Source organism: Monodelphis domestica, chromosome 1, assembly GCF_027887165.1.
Source record: "Monodelphis domestica isolate mMonDom1 chromosome 1, mMonDom1.pri, whole genome shotgun sequence".
NCBI classification, from domain to species: Eukaryota; Metazoa; Chordata; class Mammalia; order Didelphimorphia; family Didelphidae; genus Monodelphis; species Monodelphis domestica.
In genome coordinates, this window is record NC_077227.1 from 572430230 (window position 1) to 572451336 (window position 21107).

Sequence of the window (21107 nt, forward strand, 5' to 3'; positions counted from 1 at the left end):
TTTTCTTGGTAAAGATACTAGAGTGGTTTGCCATTTCTCTAGCCCAGTTTTTTAGATGAGGAAAGTGAGGCAGAGTTAACTTGCCCAGGGTCACTGTAAGAGTTAAAATTGGTTTTGGTCATATTAAGAGTTATAAAAAGTTGTTGTGCTCACCTTTTATAAAAATTAACTCTTAAGTCACGAGGCTGTTAGTAGCTTTAGTAGCTTTATTACAGCAAGGTAGAGATAGTAAAGAAAGGAAAATGTAGGAAAGAGGTCAAAAATATTGCCTAGCTAAATACCTCAAGTCCAGATTTTAGTGCCTCCAGACCACAAATGTGAATCTGAATGTGAATCTCACCAACCCACAAGCCTCCAGCCAAGCATATCACCAAACCAAAAGACCACTGTGAAGAGGCTCACCACAAGAGTCTCCAATGCAGAATCCCTCTTTCAGCAAGAGCCACCGAAGCAGAATCACCAATGCAGAATGAATGTTCAGCCCTCCAGTATCACCTTTTAAAAGCCCTTTTCCCATGCCACTTCCTGTCTCTCTGGTTTCTACTTCCTTTCACTGTGGACTGGTCTATTGCATCTCAGGAACCAATCATAGTTTCTTAATTTGCTGGCACTGCCCAGGGGGAACAGTGTTTATGGGATCCACTTCCAGTCTTTGAGGATGTGAACTTCCTTTTCTAGTAAAAGGTTCTTCAAATGCTTGACTGACTAATTATGAAAGAAAGGGCACTCCAAGTTCTTGACTGATTAAGTTAAAATAAACAAAGTGAGTTTTAAATTTCCTTTCACAGTAAGTATGTAGAGTCAGATTTTAACTCAGAAGGAGGCTTCCTGACTCTAAGCTGGCACTCTATCCACTGTACTACTTAATGTCCCCCTTAGATTTCATGTCTTATAAATGACAGAGGTAATATTCTAACTCAAATCTTCTAAATTCAAGTGCTTCTTTTCTTTTCTTTCTTTTTTTTAAACCCTTACCTTCTGTCTTAGAATCAATATCAAGTATAGATTCTCAGGCAGAAGAGCAATAAGGACTAGGCAATAGAGGTGAAGTGACTTGCCCAGAATCACATAGGTAGAAAGTGTCTGAGGTCACATTTGAACTCAGATCCTCCTGACTCCAGGCCTGAGGCTTTATCCATGGTACTAAGTAGCTGTTCCTTATTAGTTCTTTCTCACACATTACTACTTGGCACATAGTCTATGTTTCAGCCATATTAGATTATTTGTCTTTTCTAAAACCTAGACCTTCCTCTTCAGTTTTTGTGCCTTTTGTACATAGACTATGTGCCAAGTAGTAATGTGTGAGAAAGTTGGAAAGTCATGAGAAAGATGGACATTTTTACTGCATGACAACACTGGAATAACCTATATCAGATTGTTTACCATCTGAGATGGGGAGAGGAGGGAGGCAAAGAGAGAATTTGGATGGCAAAGGGCAAGAAAATAATTGTTAAAAGATTATTTCTACATGTAATTCAAAAAAATAAAAGGAATAAAAGTTTTGGGGTTTTTTTAAGGCTGGAAAGATAGTTCAGGCCCATATTGTGAAGAACTTCATATGCCAAATAGAAAAGTTTATTTGATCCTAGAAGTAAGCTCAGAGTTTATTGAATAAAAGAGTAACAAGTTCAAGACCTTTAGGGATATCAATTTCCACAACTCTGAGGAAGATGTGTTGGCATGGGGGAGACTTAAAACAGGGAGAAAAAAGAGCCGATTGCAATAGTCTAAGCTAGAGGTGATGAAGTCCTGAACTGGGGTGGTGGCTATGTGAATAGTGAAATAGATGCAAGAATAGAAGAAATGTTTTAGAGGAAGAAACGGGAAAATTTGGCAACTGATTGGATATGTGGGACAAATAAGAATGAAGAGCCAAAGATGACCCAAGTTTCAAACCTTAGTAAAAGGAAGGATGATGGTGTCCTCAACAGTAATAGGAAATTCATATGAGAGAAGACATCTGTTTTGGGACACTGATTTTTATATGCCTGCCAAACATTCAGTTTAAAATGTCAGGAGTCAGTTGGTGATCAAGAGGAATTCTAATGCAGATCTGGGATTCATCTGCCCAGAGATGATAACTGAATACTCTTGGGTGATGATGAGGGCAACAACTAAGAGAACATGGAGAAAGAAGAAAAATGGACCCAGAACAAAGCCTTGGGGAACACCCACAGTTAGTATGTATGATATGAATGAAGATCCAGCAAAGGCAACTGAGATGGAACAGTCAAACAGGTAAGAGAATCAAGAGAGGGAAGGGTTATAAAAAACAAAAAGAAGAGAAAATATCCAGAAAGAAGAGAAATTCATTAGTGGTATAAAATACTTAAGAGATCACTAAAAATAAAGATTGAGAAAGGTTCAAATGTGGCCTCAGATACTTCTTAGCTGTGTGACCCTGGACAAATTACTTAACCCTAATAGCCTAGCCCTTACCATTATACTGCCTTGGTGCCTATACATAGTATTGATTCTAAGATGGAAGGTGAATATATAATTGTATTTATAAAATATTTAAGGAAATAAAGAACATGGATAATGCTAATTTGTAGTCTTTCTATGTAAATATATGTCTATAAATGTGTCTATAAAGCTATGCATGTTTGTCTAAGGCAGAGTGAATCCTGTATGCTGCCACTTGTCCATTTGTCTGGCTTGTGGAAATGTTAAAATACACTGTATGTAGTGTGAGGACCCTTTTCCTTTGCTGATTGGTTAATTGATATGGGCTAATCCTTCCCCCCCTACCCTAGCCCATTAATCCCAGCGTTGGCTGCAAGGAAGCCCAAGAACAGAGTGAATCCCTCCCACTTAATGACCTGATGATCACTCCCATACTTGCCCAGTGGGACTGACCTGGGCACAGGAAGCTACATGTATTCTATTCTCATGAGTTGTAAATAATAAAACTTTGTAACCTAACCCTCTGTTGTTCAGTATGCCCTTCCATCAAAAATTGAAGAAGAGCACCAGACTGAGTAATGATTGGGAAATCCAAGGTGAAATAATGGGTCATTTTTCCAGACAAGGTCAGTACAGAGAGAGGCAAAAGCCAATGACCAGAGGAGCAGGGGTATGCCTTCTGGTATGGGGAATGGGCTAAAGGCAAGAATTAGAGGGCAGCAATTGGACTTCATGCTAGATCATGCCAAGTAGGGCATTCTAGACGTGTTGCAAATCCCTGACCTGACACTCCCTGAATTCCTTGAAGCTTTGCAACAGAAAAAAGAAAAGTCTGGGATTCAACAGGGATGGGACCTAAGACTATATCTTCAACAGGAATCAGAAATAAATGGGAGATAATAACCTTGTTGCTTTAGCCATCAGAGCCTTGGCTAGGATCCACTGTGGCCTGAGGTTGGGGCCCACAGTAAGGAATAGGATCCCTAGGTGGACAGAGGTTGACACGGTTTGCTATGTAGGTAATAGAAGTGTAACCAGAAAGCAGATGTGTTGCTCTAACCCCAAATCAGGGTTAGAATTTTGATCATGGTAAGGAATGGGGTAATTCTCAAGGCTATATACCTTTCAGGGAGCAGAAAAAGGAGCAACCTTCACCCTCCATCACTCTGAACCTAAAGAGCCTTTTAGCTAATTAACAGGAACTGCAGCCAGTAGTAATCTACTAAAGTTCCAACCAGGGCCAAACTTGTAAGTTGTATTACTAAGATCAGCATTAGAAACTCAGACCAAGAGGGAAGCAATTAGATTTCTTGCTACAAAATATGACCTTCAGCAAACTAAAAAGTGTTACAAGTCCCTGGACTGAGCTCCTCTGAATTCCTTAAAGAACATAGCTTTCAATATATGGAGAAAGCAACAGCAAGACACCAGAGAATACAAATGAATACAAATACAAGACACCAGAGAATACAAAAGTGTCCCAACATTCCTTCAAGAAGTATGCAGAGCCTGGGCCAAACACATAGTCTTAATTCAGTAAAACTGGAAGAATGAATAAAAAAGGAAAGGCATCTATGATGAAAAGCTGTTATGGAGCAAGAGACATCCAAAATAAAAACTAGAAGAGAATAACTCCTAAATAATAAAATCTAAATGTGAAATGTCAAAGAAAAATATAACTTGATCAAAATGTCAATGAAAATTCATAGGAAAAATGAAGCAAGAGTTTTTAAATAATATAAATAAAATGAGATTTCTAGAAGAAAGAATTGGAAAACAAATGAAAGTGCTAGAGGAGAGACTTGGAAGGAGAATTAACAGCTTAGAAAAAGAGGCGCAAAACTTTATTCAAGTCAGACACTCCCTACAAATTAGAATGGCCCATACAAAAGTTAATGACTCTGAGGTAATAAGAAATATTAAAACAAAATCAAAGGCAAAAAAAAGGGAAAATGAGTTGGGACATTAATGCATTGCTGGTGGAGTTGTGAATTGATCCAACCATTCTGGAGGGCAATTTGGAACTATGCCCAAAGAGCGATAAAAGACTGTCTGCCCTTTGATCCAGTCATAGTACTGCTGGGTTTATACCCCAAAGAGATAATAAGGAAAAAGACTTGTACAAGAATATTCATAGCTGTGCTCTTTGTGGTGGCAAAAAATTGGAAAATGAGGGGATGCCCTTCAATTGGGGAATGGCTGAACAAATTGTGGTATATGTTGGTGATGGAATACTATTGTGCTCAAAGGAATAATAAAGTGGAGGAATTCCATGGAGACTGGAACAACCTCCAGGAAGTGATGCAGAGCGAAAGGAGCAGAACCAGGAAAACATTGTAGATAAAGACTGATACATTGTGGTACAATTGAAGGTAATGGACTTCTCCAATAGTGTCAATGCAATGTCCCTGAACAATCTGCAGGGATCTAAGAGAAAAAACACTACCCATAAGCAGAGGAAAAATAGTGGGAGTAACAACACCGAGGAAAGGCAACAGCTTGACTACAGGGGTTGAGGGGATATGATTGAGGAGAGACTCTAAATGAGCACCCTAATGCAAATACCAACAACATAGAAATGGGTTTGGAGCAAGGACACATGTGATACCCAGTGGAATCGTGCGTAGGCTATGGGAGGGGTGGCAGGAGGGGTTGGGGGGTAGGAAAAGAAAATGATCTTTGTTTCCAATAAATAATGTTTGAAAATGACCAAATAAAATAATGTTTAAAAGTTAAAAAAAAAAAGACTAGGATAAGATACTTTATCAAAAGCTTTGCTAAAACACTAGTACACTATACCTACAGAATTCTCCTCATCCATTAGTTTAGTAATCTTGTCCCAAGGAAATGAAATTAGTCTAGCCTGACCTGATCTTGAGAAAGCCATGTTGGCTTTTTGTAATCATCACTTCCATTTTAAAATATATTTGCCAATCACATCTATAGTGATCTGATATAGAATTTTTCTGAGAATTAAAATCAAGTTCATGATCTATAATTTGCACACTGCTCTCTTCCCTTTTGGGGGAGGGTTAAAAATTGGAACATTTGATCAGTTAGGGAATAGCTGAATAAATTGTGGTATATGTTGGTAATGGAATGCTATTATACTATAAGAAATTATAAGCAAGATTATTTCAGAAAGAGCTGGAAAGACCTACACAAACTGATGCAGAGAGAAATATGAAGAACCAAGAGAACATTGTGCACAGTAACAGCAACATTATACAATGATCAACTTGGCTACTTTCCACCATGCAATAATTTGAGACAATCCTGAAATATTTATGATGGGGAATGAAATATTTATGAAGGGAATAGGGCTTAAATACCCCTTCTGTTTAGGCTGGGCCAAAAGGCCCAAGCCCTTAGATAGCTGGGGCAAAGAAAAGAGATCAGTCCCTATTACTCACGTGACCAAAATGGAGAAACAGTCTCAGAGGCCCCCACTTTCAGCTTCCTTCAGAGCAAGCTTCTCAGAGCACACACCAACCACACCGACCAACTTCTCAACCACCACCTAGAGTCTTCAGACCCCCTATCTTTAAGGAAACCATCCAAGTTCCCTCCCCTCAGTCCTCACATCTACCACTCACCTGTCCATCAATTTCCCTGTGCCAATGGAGGCTCTAGCTTAACCCAGGACCGCCCAGAGGTCTCTGGCTTTTGCACATGTCTGTTGAAGGTCATATTTTCAAATAATTAAATCTTTGATCCTTTGCTACAGCCCTTTCTAAATCCTGTTAACCTGAGTAGGGTAGAGATTGGAATAATTAAATTTTGATCTAGGCTGCAGCCCTTACTCAATCCTGTTAGGACTGAATAGGGTGGAGATTGATTCCAAGTATCTCCATTGTATCAATTCTAAAATCAATCATGATTCAAAGAAATTCCTGTTCTATGCTTAAGCATAGGTCAAAGTCCTTTCCATTGTTCAGCAAAAGGTTTCTGTCCTAAAGTAATCTTAAGAAGGAAAGAGAAGGAACCTCCCATGCCAATGGGGTTCACATTCCAATAGTCAAGACCCACTATCAATAGGGAATTTTTCAAGTATGAAATTTCCCAATGGTGAAATTTCCAACATTTATAAGTCTAAGAAATTTTGAGGTTTACACACCTTCATAAAAAGAACTGTTGGAGTTGGATGGATATGGACCAAAGCCTTCTATCTTTCACATCAGTAATTTTTATTTTTATTATATATATTATATGTAAAATATATATTTATATCACATAAAAATAAAATAAATATATATATATATTTTAAACCCTTACCTTCCGTCTTGGAGTCAATACTGTGTATTGGCTCCAAGGCAGAAGAGTGGTAAGGGCTAGGCAATGGGGGTCAAGTGACTTGCCCAGGGTCACACAGCTAGGAAGTGTCTGAGGCCAGATTTGAACCTAGGACCTCCCATTTCTAGGTCTGACTCTCAATCCACTGAGCTACTCAGCTGCCCCCAATATATATATATATATATATATATATATATTAAAAAGAGGAAAATATAAAATGTTTCATGTTACTTAAAAAAATTGACTTGGAAAAATGGTCAAGGAAAAAAATCTAAGAATCATTGGCTACCTGAAATTCATGACCAAAAAAAAAAAAAGATCCTGGATACTATATTCTAAGAAATCATGAATGACAACTCTTAGATCTATAATAAATCTATAATAAAAAATAATAGAAAAGGGTAAATAGAAATTGAAAAATATCTACAAATTATTCCCTGAAAGAACTACTTTCTTTCTACTACTACTACTACTAAAAAATACCTCTAGGTCAAAGGAGAAATGCTACATGCACCCATAAAGAGTTTAAATAGCAAGAAGCAATAGTCAGGACCATGAAAGATTTGGCATCTTCCACTATAGGGAAGATAATTGGATATTCAAAATTCCAAATGGCAAAAGGCATAACTTACCTAACAAAATTGTGTATAATACAACAGAGGAAAAATGGAGGAGGAGACAGCATTAAAATGGTAAAGTAGTAGAATCAAATATACCCTAGTTTTCCCACCAAAACTCTTCCAGGAAGACCTAAAAATCACAAACAAAATCACAAACTCCCAGGTCAAAGAAAAAATACTGCAAGTATCCAGAAAGAAAGAATTCTACTCAGGATCACACAAGACTTAGCAACCACTATACAAAAGAATGAAGAGCTTAGAATGTCATATTCCATAAGACAAAAGATCTAGGCCTACAATCCAGAGGAACTTACCTAGCAAAACAATATAATCCTGTAGTGGAGGGGAAAAAAAATTGATCTTTTAATAAAATAGAGGACTTCAAACATTCCTGATGAAAAGACAAGAACTGAGTAGGAAATTCGACATATAAATGAGAAGCATTAGTCGTAGTCTCTCGTTAACGGAGGATGACGATTGTCTTTGTGTGCTTTCATCTATGATAGATGAGTGTGCACAAAGACACTTGTGCATGAAGGAGATTTAAGTGGAAGAGTCGATGCACAGACACAGTCCCACTCTCTCGGTGTTGGAAGCCTGGGTCCAGTGGCACAAAAATACATTACACCTGGAGACTTCCTCAGCTGCAATGGGTGGCCGTGTTGTCCTTTGTGCTCCAACACACCCTAATCACTCCACAGTGCTTTGCTGCATCGCCCTCTCAGTTGTTAAACGTTCTTATTGGTTTCTTAAGTCTTTTCCACCGAAACAGTCTTCAGATGCTGGGTGAGCAAAGCCCTGGTTCACCAGGGGTCGACGACCCGATGGCTACCCTCACAAGGTTTAGCCAGCCTGTCGAAGCCGTTGCCCGGGGTGTGGCCACTGTCACATGTTAGCAGCTACTGGGAGCCACAAGTGAGAGCTGGGTGTCAGGTGGGGGTCAGAGGCTGGAGAGCTGCCCTAGAAGGGAATGACAAGCCCTCCATACCAGAGATACTACCCCTCCCTGAACACCCCATACACCCCAAATGAGAAGCATAATAAGATAAATATTACTGAGCAATTATGCCTGGTGAAAAAAAAAAGGTAAGATTATTTGCTTTTTTTTATTAGAAGTGATGACAAATGTAACCCCTCATACCTAATCACCATCAGGGATTATAGAAGGAGTCCAAATAGAGGCTTGGAAGTACTTCTATTATGTTCTGATAATCTTTAAAGAAGAATGGAAAGGGAGAAGGAAAGGAATATATTGGGAAAGGGGGAATGGACAATAATGGTGTGAATTTTAGATTTACTCCACCCTGCTTAGTCTAACAAAAGAGGAATGTCTACACGTCTACTTAAGGATTAAGTATTGAGGAGGATGGCCTATGACAGACATGTGCTAGCAAATGACAAATCAGAAACAACTGACAGACCCCTGGGCTGTCCTAAGTCAAGCTTAAGCTATCATTGGTACATGTGAGACTCTGGAAAGTGATGTAAAAACTCTTCCTCTCTCCAGCCTCTTTTCATAGAGAGATGACTCTGGCAGCAGCTGGCTGAGTGTTTCAGCATCTTGGTGTGGTGGCAGCTATTGTCTGGGTTTGGTGGTGAGTTTTCCTTGATACTATACTGGGAGAAGCTTAGTAGTCTAGTTCAGATGAGGCATCTTCACCAAGATCTCTTGAAGTTTAGGCTGATTCTTTTCTCCTTTACCTTCCAAACACTGTCCTTTTAGGAAAGCCTCTAATCTTCTGAAAAAAACTCGTGGCAAAGGTCTTTGAACTCCCCCTGGCACAGGCCAGGTGGGAGAAATCCTATACCCTTCCCTATCTCTTCTCCTTAATTCTTTCCCTCTATATTAATTAAACCACCATAAAATTTCCAAACTGACTTGAGTATTTTATTTGGGATATTCCCTGGTGACCAAAATTAATTTAGATTAAGTCACAACCCTAAAATTACCCTTACAATGGGGAAAATTATCTCATTTAGATCATATGTACAAGGAGAAGTCTATATAATAAAGTGGTAGAAATGGGGGAGAGCAGATAATATTGGAAAGTCATTCTCATGTAAAGTGGTCAGAAGAGGAAAGAACTGTCAACTGAATTTTTTTAATAGTATTTTATTTGATCATTTCCATGCATTATTCATTAAAGACAAAGATAATTTTCTTTTCCTCCCTCCCACCCCCCGTAGCCGATGTGTGATTCCACTGGGTATCACATGTGTTCTTGATTCAAACCCATTGCCATGTTGTTAGTATTTGCATTAGGGTGTTCATTTAGAGTCTCTCCTCTGTCATGTCCCCTCAGCCATTGTAGTTAGGCAGTTGCTTTTCCTCGGTGTTTCTACTCCCTCAGTTTGTCCTCTGCTTATGGATAGTGTTTTTTCTCCTAGATCCCTGCAGATTGTTCAGGGACATTGCATTGACACTAATGGAGAAGTCCATTACCTTTGATTATACCACAGTGTATTAGTCTCTGTGTACAATGTTCTCCTGGTTCTGCTCCTCTTGCTCTGCATCACTTCCTGGAGGTCGTTCCAGTCTCCATGGAATTCCTCCACTTTATTATTCCTTTTTGCACAATAATATTCCATCACCAACATATACCACAATTTGTTCAGCCATTCCCCAATTGATGGGCATCCCCTCATTTTCCAATTTTTGGCCACCACAAAGAGCGCAGCTATAAATATTTTTGTACAAGTCTTTTTGTCCATTATCTCTTTGGGGTACAGACCCAGCAGTGCTATGGCTGGATCAAAGGGTAGATATTCTTTTGTCGCCCTTTGTGCATAGTTCCAAATTGCCCTCCAGAATGGCTGGATCAGTTCACAACTCCACCAGCAATGAATTAATGTCCCTACTTTGCCACATCCCCTCCAGCATTCATTACTTTCCATAACTGTCATGTTAGCCAATCTGCTAGGTGTGAGGTGATACCTCAGAGTTGTTTTGATTTGCATCTCTCTGATTATAAGAGATTTAGAACACTTCTTCATGTGCTTATTAATAGTTTTGATTTCTTTATCTGAAAACTGCCTATCCATGTCCCTTGCCCATTTATCAATTGGGGAATGGCTTGATTTTTTGTACAATTGATTTAGCTCTTTATAAATTTGAGTAATTAAACCTTTGTCAGAGGTTTTTATGAAGATTGTTTCCCAATTTGTTGTTTTCCTTCTGATTTTAGTTACATTGGTTTTGTTAGTACAAAAGCCTTTTAATTTGATGTAGTCGAAATTATTTATTTTACATTTTGTGATTCTTTCTATGTCTTGCTTGGTTTTAAAGTTTTTCCCCTCCCAAAGGTCTGACATGTATACTATTCTGTGTTTACCCAATTTACTTATGGTTTCCTTCTTTATATTTAAGTCTTTCACCCATTTTGAATTTATCTTGGTGTAGGGTGTCAGGTGTTGATCAATTCATAATCTCTCCCACACTGTCTTCCAATTTACCCAGCAGTTCTTATCGAATAGTGGATTTTTGTCAACTGAATTTTTGGGAACCCTGAGTTTGCCTGGGTCCCCTGACAAACTCACCCTGAGGGAAGCCCCAGACTGACCAGGTTTTAGACATTAAAGTGCTTGATGATCCCAGTTTAGGTTGGACTAGCAGGGCAAATCAAATGTTAAGTACCCTTTCTATCTTAGAAGTTTCTCCCTGTGTAGAAACACAGAAGAAAAAACAATTGCTTCAATAAATGGGTTGAGAAGATATGGTTGGGGATGTAGGCTCTAAAAGAACATCCTAATGTAAACACCAACAACATCATGGAAAAAGGTTTTAATCAAGGACTTGTGTGTCGGCTGTGGGAAGGGTGGAAAGAGGGGAGGGAGGGAAAGAATATGATTCTTGTAACCAAAGAATAATGTTCTAAATTGACTAAATAAATTAATTTAAATTTTAAAAAAAAGAAGTTTCTCCCTGTGCCTCAGAGTCCTCTCTCAGGTAGCCCAGCTCTTGGCTGGACCCTTTCCTTTTGTTTCCATTGTAAAGCATCAGCCTCTCCCTGATAATCTTGTCCTAGATTTCTCATTTCCTTGTAGCCTTGGTAAAGTCAGTCAATCATATTTACTTGTCCTTAGTTCCCCAAGGGGTATATAAACCCCCAAGTTCTATTATCCATTGGAGAATCATCTCTCCTGGTGATTGTCTCAGAGATACTTTTCCCAGAGTTCCAGAGCCCTTGGCTCTGTGTGGTGGCCAAATATTGAACACTATCTTTTTCCTGATTAAAGATTGAGTTTTGCTTACTATTGACAGAATACATATGCACATACAGAGTTTGATACAAGCATATATTTTACCCCAAAGAGAAACAGTATGGAAAAGGCTTCAGGAAAAATGGTTGGGGGTAATAAGAGGGAGTGTAGGTTAAGGGAGGGATTAGTCAGAAGCAAAGCAAACTCTTAAAGAGAAGATGGAGAGAAAAAAGGAAGGAGAAATTTAAGAATATGGGTTAGAGGTAAATACAAAATTAGCCATCATTATCTAAGAATGGGATGAACTCACCTATAAAATGGAAACATAGAGCACAGTGAACTAGAAACTAGGTCTCAATGTGTTATTTACAAGCAACACTTGAAAGAAAAGGATAAACAGTTAAAATAAGGGAACAGAATCCATTATTCTTTAGCTAAAAAAGAAAGGCAGGCCAAGGTCACAATCATCCCAAATAAAGCAATAGCAAACAAAAAAATAGACCAAATTAAGAAGAAATAAACAGGGAAACTATATTTTTCTAAAAGGTACCATAGACAATGAATTAATTTCAATACTAAACATATATGCATCAAATGGCACAGCATCTAAATTCTTAAAGGAAAAGTTAAATTAGTTACCTGAAGAAATAGACATGTGAATTTTAAAACTACTCCACCCTAATCACCATACTTTAGAAGATTTGATTTAGCTATCTCCTGATTGTAACAATGAAGACTCTCTCTTTAACAGAATCAGGAATGTCTTATAGTACTTTACATTACTCCACCCTACTTAGACATACTTTAGGAGAAGATAAACTTGTAATCTCCTAATTGAACAATGAAGGTACTTAGTTCTCACCTTATAGTGAAGCTAGAACTTTAAGTTGTCCAGTTTTAGACCTTGATACAAAAAGGTGTTAAGTAACTATAAAGGTTAAATTAATCACAAAAAGGTCAAGTAACTAACAAAAGGTGAACTTAACAAAGAAGTGTGAAGTAGCTCAAAAGATATAAACTAATCAAAGAAGGTGAGAACTAAAAGTATGGGAAGTCCAGGAGAAAGCCTTTGATGTGATTGATAGATGTGAAAATGTAGAGGTGGAGACACAACGGTGAAAGATCTATATATTTGGGATTTTTTCGTCTCTCAAAAACCCTTTCCCTGGAAAGTTGGATCTGGCTGATTACTTATGAGCAGCCTGGGTGCCAGTTAGATCCTGGAACTCAGCCTGGAGGATCTCACTCAGACAGCTTCCTTGAGACCGTCTCATGGTGAATGATAAGACTGACTTCCTTTTCTGCTCAGGGAGGCCCCTTTGGCCAAGGCCTTTAACTCCTGCCTGGTTCAGCCTGAGCTGGAGCAGTTTAAATTAACTCTTTTTCCTCTCCTTCTCTCTTCTCCTTAAATTCCTTCCCTCTATATTAATTAAATTACCATAAATTTCCAAACTGACATGGGAATTTTATTTGGCGACCATTTAAATCTAGATTTAAAAGTCACAACTCTAAATTCATCTTTATAGACAACAGAACTATAATAGCTGATGATCCCAGTTCATCCTTCTCAGACCTGGATAAATCTAACCAAAAAAATTAATGAAGAAATTAAAAATGAATAGAATTTCAAAAAAGTTAGACATAACAGAGTTTTGGAGAATACTAAATTCAAGTAGAAAGGAGTATGTGTGTACATGTGTATGTGTGTGTACATGTGTGTGTGTGTTTCTCAGCTGTGCATAGCAACTTCCTAAAAATTAACCCTTTTTAGAATATCAAAATATAAAAAACAAATGCAGAAATGTAAAAGTAATAAATGCATTTATATCAACCATAATATAATAAAATTACATATGATAAAGGCCTTTGAAGGAAAAATTTTAAATTAATTTGAAACCAAATAACTTAATTCTAAAGAATGGGTGGATAAAAGAACTGTGAGAAATAATTTGACCCTTGCCCTATTTTAACAGACCTCTGAGCATCTTAAATCAATAATTTTATCCCTATGATTAGTTCTAATCAGTATTATTTGGCTTGGTGTGATTCCATAGGGATAGTGATTATTTACTTATTATTAATAAACAATAATCAGAAGTAATTAGATATGGGTCATAGTTGAATAGGTTATAAAAATAAGTCTTTCCTTTCATAAACTTTGTCAAACTTTAACTTTCAATATAGTTTGAAGAGGGCCTTCATCCAGATGTCACAAGCTTTGGTGAATAGTCCTATTATAAATTAAGAGCCCCTCCACTTTGTATCACTTCCTCCTCATGACCCATATCAAGCAGGCCTGGATGAGAGGCTTGACCTAATACCAAATCATATTGATGGAAGGCCAGTCAATAGGGATGCCAGGGACTGGCTGCTAGGTGTGGCTGTCTTGAGGATGGAGTATAATAGAAGGGCTGGTTGCTATATGTCATTGACAAAATACCAAGGGCATACCAAGATTTTGGAATCCCCCAATGAGGTAACAAACAGACCAGGCATACAAGGACAAGGCTGGATACTGAAAGGAATAAATCTGTATTCTGTAGAAGGTAAGGATCTCAGACCATGAGGAAGGTCTGGGATCCTATTTGTTGGAGGGGATCAGGTCCCTCTACTAAATAGTTATTGGCTCAGAGCTCTGCATGAGTTGTTTTATTTCATATTAGACAAAATTCTGATATTACATAACTAATTTTATTACAGATGGTAACAATGAAACAACATGCCAAAATTTGTGGGAATTATCCAAAGTAATACTTAGGATTAAATTGATATTTCTAAACACTTTTATTAATAAAGAAGAGGAAAAAATAGAGAGAAAGAACAAATCAACAAATTGGAAAGGCAACTCAAAACGAAACTGGAAAATCAATATATTAAAAAACCTCTAGTTAAAACACATTGAAAATCTTGTCTTAAGAGATCTTGAAAATCAAAGGAGAAATGATCAAAACTGAAATTTAAAAAAAGAATTAATAAACAAAAGTAGGAGCTGGTTTTGGGGGAAAATACAATAAAATAGAATAGTCATTAGCTAATTCAACTTTTTAAAAAGAAAGAAAAGCAAATAATTATCATCAAAAATGCAAAAGGTGATTTCACAATCAGTGAAAAGAAATAAAAGAACTAAAGGAACTATTCACCCAGCTAAGAGGTCAAATAATCTAAATGAAATGGATGAATATTTTTTTAAAAAATGAAGATGTTCAGATTAACAAAACAACTATTTGTTTTAAAAAATATTTGATAACCATATTTCAATATGTCAATTTCCTTTGTAATCCTATGTATTTCATTTTATGCATTTGAAAGCATTCTGAGAAGGGATCTATAGGTTTCTACAGACTGCCAAATCGATTCATGAAACATAAAAAGATTAAGAACTCCTGCTCAGTAACCACCAAATCATTTTGGCATTATCTTTCTTTTTTTTTCCTAGGAGTCTTCCATTCTTTCACATTCTTCCATCCAAATAAAGGTGCCAGAGGTCAGTGTGGATGAAATTTACAGAGCCACGGTTTAAGTCCATGAGACAAAGCCATTATCCTTTCTACCCATAGTCCTTGTTTTTCATACATTGTTACAGCCAGAAAAGTCTCAAAAGACTTTGACCTTACTCTTATAGAATAGAATAGATAGATAGATAGATAGATAGATAGATAGATAGATAGATAGATAGATAGATAGATAGATAGATGGATCGATGGATAGATGGATGGATGGATAGATGGATAGATGGATAGACTGGGCTGGGTAGGGATAGGAGTTGCTACCACAGTGAGACTTTAGTCAAATCTGCTTGTCTGCCTAGTCTAAAATACAGATAAAAAGGGGGAAATTTTCATTTGAGAAATAGATCCTTCTCACTCTTAGAAGGAACAAGAGACTCAAAAACTTAATTTCTATGAAGAGGCCAACTGATCATGAATGTAGACTCTAGATATGCATTCCCTTTGCCCTTAGTCACACTCTCTACATAGCAAACCCAAAGGAGTATGAGACGTAGAAAAGAACTGAAACCAATCACTCTAAGGAAAAATGAAGGGGCTAACTTTTGAATGTGGAAGAATTTAGGTAAAGAAGAGCTTAGTTTCCTCCAGCTAAGCTTCTTCTGCCTAGTGGCAACAGTACAACTTTATACTGAACTAATGCTCTAAGCCAATCTAAGAGAAAAATCTTCTGGAGATTCTGTGCCAAGGTGAAAGAGTTTGTTAGAACTTCAACTGAAGAGAGAAGCAGTACCCAGCCCAACCCAGGACTGAAGATAAAAAGACAGTTATACATTTCCCTTCCATAATTTCCCTGGTAACCTGAGAAAATGTTTGAAGAGTTCTAATGGACTGGCTCAACCAAACTCCATTTTTCCATCTGACCATTTTCAAGGAGCTTTATAAGCTGCTGAACCCCATGACTCAGCCCATGTCCCTCATCCTGGTGAAGTGGTCTACTGCTGCTACTACTACCAGACCTTCTTCAACCATTAAGTCAGTGAAGTCAAAGTAACTCCCTCTAACAACTGCATTTATCAAAAGAAATCTTTTGTGAAAAAGAAGAGTCAGTCAATGTGGCAAGTTTCATGATTTATCTTGCTATATTCACGTTATTGCATTGGTCTGGAACTGAACCTACAGTATCTCTGAGGGATGCCTGTATTGATTTGATCAAAGTTCTCAGAGAAAAAGGGAGAGGGATTACACTCATGGCAGTCTGGGAAATGACCTAGGTAAAAATAAAAAGCTAGAGAGTTTCAAAGAATCTTAGCTCTTCCTTGAGACACTAGTTTGGACAGAGGAGGGAGAAGAGAAGAGAGGCAGAGGATTAAGTTATTCTGTTGATTAAGTGGGTGGTTCAATGGCCATTCCATTTTAGCCTAACAAGTACAATCAGGAAACACTAGTCACATATAACTTTTAGCAAGAGGCCAAGGCAAAATTGCTACCAGAAGTATCTCAATCACAGGACACACCAGAAGAGGCTAGGTCACAGATTCAGTTCCATGCATGTTCCATGGAGTGACCCCCATGTACCAGCCTAGTAAATCAGTGAATCATCTCAATTACTTCTATTACTCTTTTTTGGGACCCAGTTCTTTTTATTTTGGGCCCAGTTCTTTTTATTTCTTTCATATAGCATTTAAAAGTTGCAAAGTAATTTATAAAGTGTATGTCATTTTATCTTCGCAACAACTCTAGAAGGGAGGTGTTATTATTTTCTCTAATTTACAGGTGGGAAAACCAAAGCAGACAGAGATTATGTGGTCACACAGCAAGGAACTGGCTGAGATGGGATTTAAACTCAGGTCTTTCTGACTCCAAATCCAACATTCTATCCACTGTACCACCTAGTAGCCTCTTAAAAGTCAGTCATTTTTTTCTATGAGATAATTTTGCTACCTACAGTACCATTTGCTATGAGGGCATTGCTTATTTCCCCATCTATTCATCAATCCCTAGGTGTTCATGTGCTCCACAACCAATTACTAAGAATTTACTTCACATATTTTATATTTATACCTCTTTGCCTTAGAAGAATGTAAGCTTCCTGAAGACAAGAACTTTGGTAGGGTTTTTCCTCTTTATTTTCCTCTTTATTTTTCTATTCCTAGCCTAATGACTGTCCTTTTGTAAGCATTTCATAGATGTCATAGATGGAACTGAATTCCATCATTTTCCTCTTGAGATGTACTTTTGTATACCATTAAATGTCTTATACTTTTTATAGCCTTCCTGCAAAAAGGAAAAAGAAAGAAACAGAGAGAGAAGAGGTAGACATTATATGTGCTGGGGCCACTCATTAGACAGTCAATAAACACTTATTAAGTACCTACTATGTGCCAGACATAGTGTTAATGTTGGGATACAAATATGAAAAAAAGAGAGCTAGTCCCCACCCTCAAGGAGTTTACAACCTAATGGGGGAAGACACCACAAGGAAGTAGGAAAATGGGAGAGGGCAGTGGTTGGGGAAGATATCTGACTTGGCGACATGATGGGAAAGTCAAAGAAGACCCAAAGTTGAATAGCTAGGTAAGAACTTGGGGGTGGAGGGAGAGGGGATGGACAGGGAGATATACCTATGTACATTCTCTCAGTTTCTTTTTTGTTTTCTAGCTGAGTATAATTCTACTGATACAAATAAATATTATATACCAATATGTTATGCCATATTATAGTTAATATAATAATATATAATTATATATCATATGTAATTATTAGTATAATTTATATAATTCTCTATTTTCATTACTCTTAAACTTCTTTTTTTGTGGGATCTAGCCAAGCCATGACTAGTGATAATTTAGGATCACACATCTTCTCTCCTAAGGCATGACTCTTACTTTTGAACTTCAGAGAGTCAGAGGTTGCTGAGGAATAGACATTTCCCAGTTGATAAGTAGTCAAAGGAAATAAACAATTCTCAAAAGAACATTAAAAGCAATATTTGAGACTGCTACAAATCTCTGATAAGAGATAGCAAAGTGAAAACAACTTTGAGTTTTTACTTCAAACCCAGCAAATTGGCAATGATACAAGATAGGAGCAAGCAATGTCAGAAAAGGCTTGAAAAGACAGGCAAGACTTAATACATTGTTGATGAGATTGTGAATTGGTTCAACCATGTTGGAAAACAATTTATTTTAAAAAGTGACTAAAATATCCATCAATCTTTTGACCCAGAGATACTACCTTTACGTATATCCCCAAAGAGGTAAAAAATATAAAGATCTCATATACACCAAAATATTTACATCATCACAAAGTAGCAAAGACCTAGAAACAAAGTAAATTTCCTTTGATTGTGGTACATTAATGTAATAGGCTATTACTGTCTCGTAAGAAACAATGTGTAAAAATTAAATTTAGTCTCTAGTAATAGAAATATTATATTTTGTGAGGTTTATTAAAGATTATTAGAAATCAAGGAATAAAGAAAACCACGTGCCTAGAGCTGATTAGCCCATTCACAGCTTACTACATCTTGCAATGGTTGAGTACAGAGGGCGAGATCATAGAAGAGGTCAAGGTAGGCAGTTTAAATACTAATTGTGATCTCACCCAGGTGGGGACTCAGGTGAGATTATAGGGAATTCTGGGAAGTACCAAGGACTTCTGGGGATTGAAGTCTAGGGTTCAAATCTCCATTTTACAAATGAATATGAAAAATATATAGGAAGAATGAGAAGTCTTATATGAACTGATGCAAAATGAAGTAAGCAGAACCAGGTAACAATAAGTACAGCAACTATAACAATGTAAATTGAAATGGCAAAACTAAAGATTGTGTAATTATAATGAATGGATAGATGAAAAGGTATTTATTAAGTGTCATTATGTGCTAAAAGACCATGCCAAGCACGGGGAATACAAAAACAAAAGTGAAGACAGTCCCTATTCACAAAGAGCATATGTAGAGTATTGACAACGGAAGAGTATTTTAATTTTGGGAAGTTACAAAGACAGAGCGGCAAAGATTAACATGCTCTTTATGGAATTGGCAGTTTGTTTGCTATTTAAATCCTTATCTTCTTTCTTGGAATACTGTGTTCCAAGTCAGAAGAGCAGCAAGGGCTAGGCAATTGGGGTCAAGTCACTTGTCTAAGGTCATATAGCTAAGAAGTGTCTGAGGCCAGATTTGAAACCAGGACCTCCTGTTTTTCAATTCACTGAACCATCTAGCTGCCCCAGAAATGACAATTTTGAAGTCACAAAAAATAATCTTAAAACTTTTTTTATATTCTTTCATCTGTGAATAACAGCTCTTAATTCATCCATTAAAATCTTTTAAATAGAACTGGAAAAGGGGCTGGGGTTATATATATACAATAAGACAGCTGAAAAGATGGCAGAGTAATAAAGAGAAACATGGTTAGAGTAGTTGGCCAGGAAAGAAGAGAAATTAAACAGGACTTTCTGCACATCTGCAGAGATGAGGGCCTATGGATGTAGATGTTAAATATACTATTGCTAACAGCTGATGTTTGGTTTAGTTTTGCTTAATTGCTTTTTTGCCTCATGTCATTCTTTGTTATAGGTTTAACTCCCAGATGCAGGGTTTGGAGAAGGATACACTGGGAAAAGATGATATAAAACAAAATATATTCATGCAAAAATATTGAAATGTCTGTTTTGCTAGAGCTCCTAATTCTTCAGTTGAAAAGGAAACTTTCTACACAAAGGAATAATCATTTGAAAAGACATTGAACACCCATTTCTAGGCTCTGGAAGCTTTTCTCCTCAAAACAGCCCTCTGTACTCTTCTTTTTATCCCACAAATATTGGCAAAGGGCTCCTGGCAATAAGTATCAACATCTCTTGCTTACAGCTGAATAGGGCTCCCCTTGTGCTGGTTTTAGGAACAGTAAACAGTGTTCCCTGGGCCTCATGATTAGTTGTTTCTTAATGCCATTTTCCCTGAGGCTCTCTCCTGTGATAGTTTCTGATTTAGCAGTCATCCAATTTATGACATACTCTAGAGCTAATCAAAGCAAGCAACAGATTCTTGCTAAAGGAAAAGTCTGACTCCAAAAGGGGCCCTAATTTATGGTTCAGTAACAGAATTGATGGATTTTCCCTCTCTGATTATCCCCCAGCAGGAGACAGAACTCACGGCAGAACTAGTCTCTTAGAAAGATTGGGACTCTGGGGCCTAATTCTTGCATTCTAGAGACAAGGAGGTCTTACCAGTTCAGGATACAGCTGCCAGACCCCCATAATGTCTACTTTTGATCTCCTCCAGTCACTGAAAAATAATTTCCCAGAGATCTACACCTGCTCATGAATACTTTTTGAAAAACAATAACAAACTTTGTAAAAGAGATTGTGCAGTTAAAATAGCAATTAAAAATCAAGAAAAATGGCTTGTCTTTCATGGGGCAATGAGGACAGAAGAGTTAAATTACCATAAAAAGATCCTGCCAGCAGCACCAAATGTCCTAGGATTGGAAAGATCATTGGGAATAAAAAGATGATCAAAGGGGTAAGCTGCTAGAGGACCCTTGAAGAACTGAGATCAAGGGGTCGGCATCCTTGAAGAGAAGAGCTACCTCATCTTCTATAAAGAAGGATATAATGACAGAAGTGTTGAGGTGACATGAAATGTGGAATTCAGGAGGAGAATCAGATCAACACAGATGGCCTCAATTTTTACAGTGATATATGAGCTGCGATCTTTTGATGAAAGGGAAGGGGAGGAGGAGTTCTGTGAGAGAATAGAAAGCTTGGAGCAGAAGCCATGGGGACTAAGATATTCAGGAGAGGAAGTAAAAAGATTTCTGAGTAGCAATGAGGACCCTGTTAAAACTGGATACTATAAATTTGGAGTAGACTCAATCAGCAAAATTATATTACTTCCTCTACAATGTTCAATAGGCTAGAATAACAATGGGGACAGCAGATGGTGGGAATAATCCAGGGCTTGGGTTTGGAAAGAGATGGATGGCAACAAAACAATGGGTCAAAAGACTAAAGGGCAGAGGAAACTATGTAGTTGAACTGATTAAGAAAAAGACCCCCTTCCTATTCAACAAGGCCTGCTGAAAAAAAAATTAATACTACCAGAAAAAAAAAAAGCTTTGCATTAAATAACTGATAA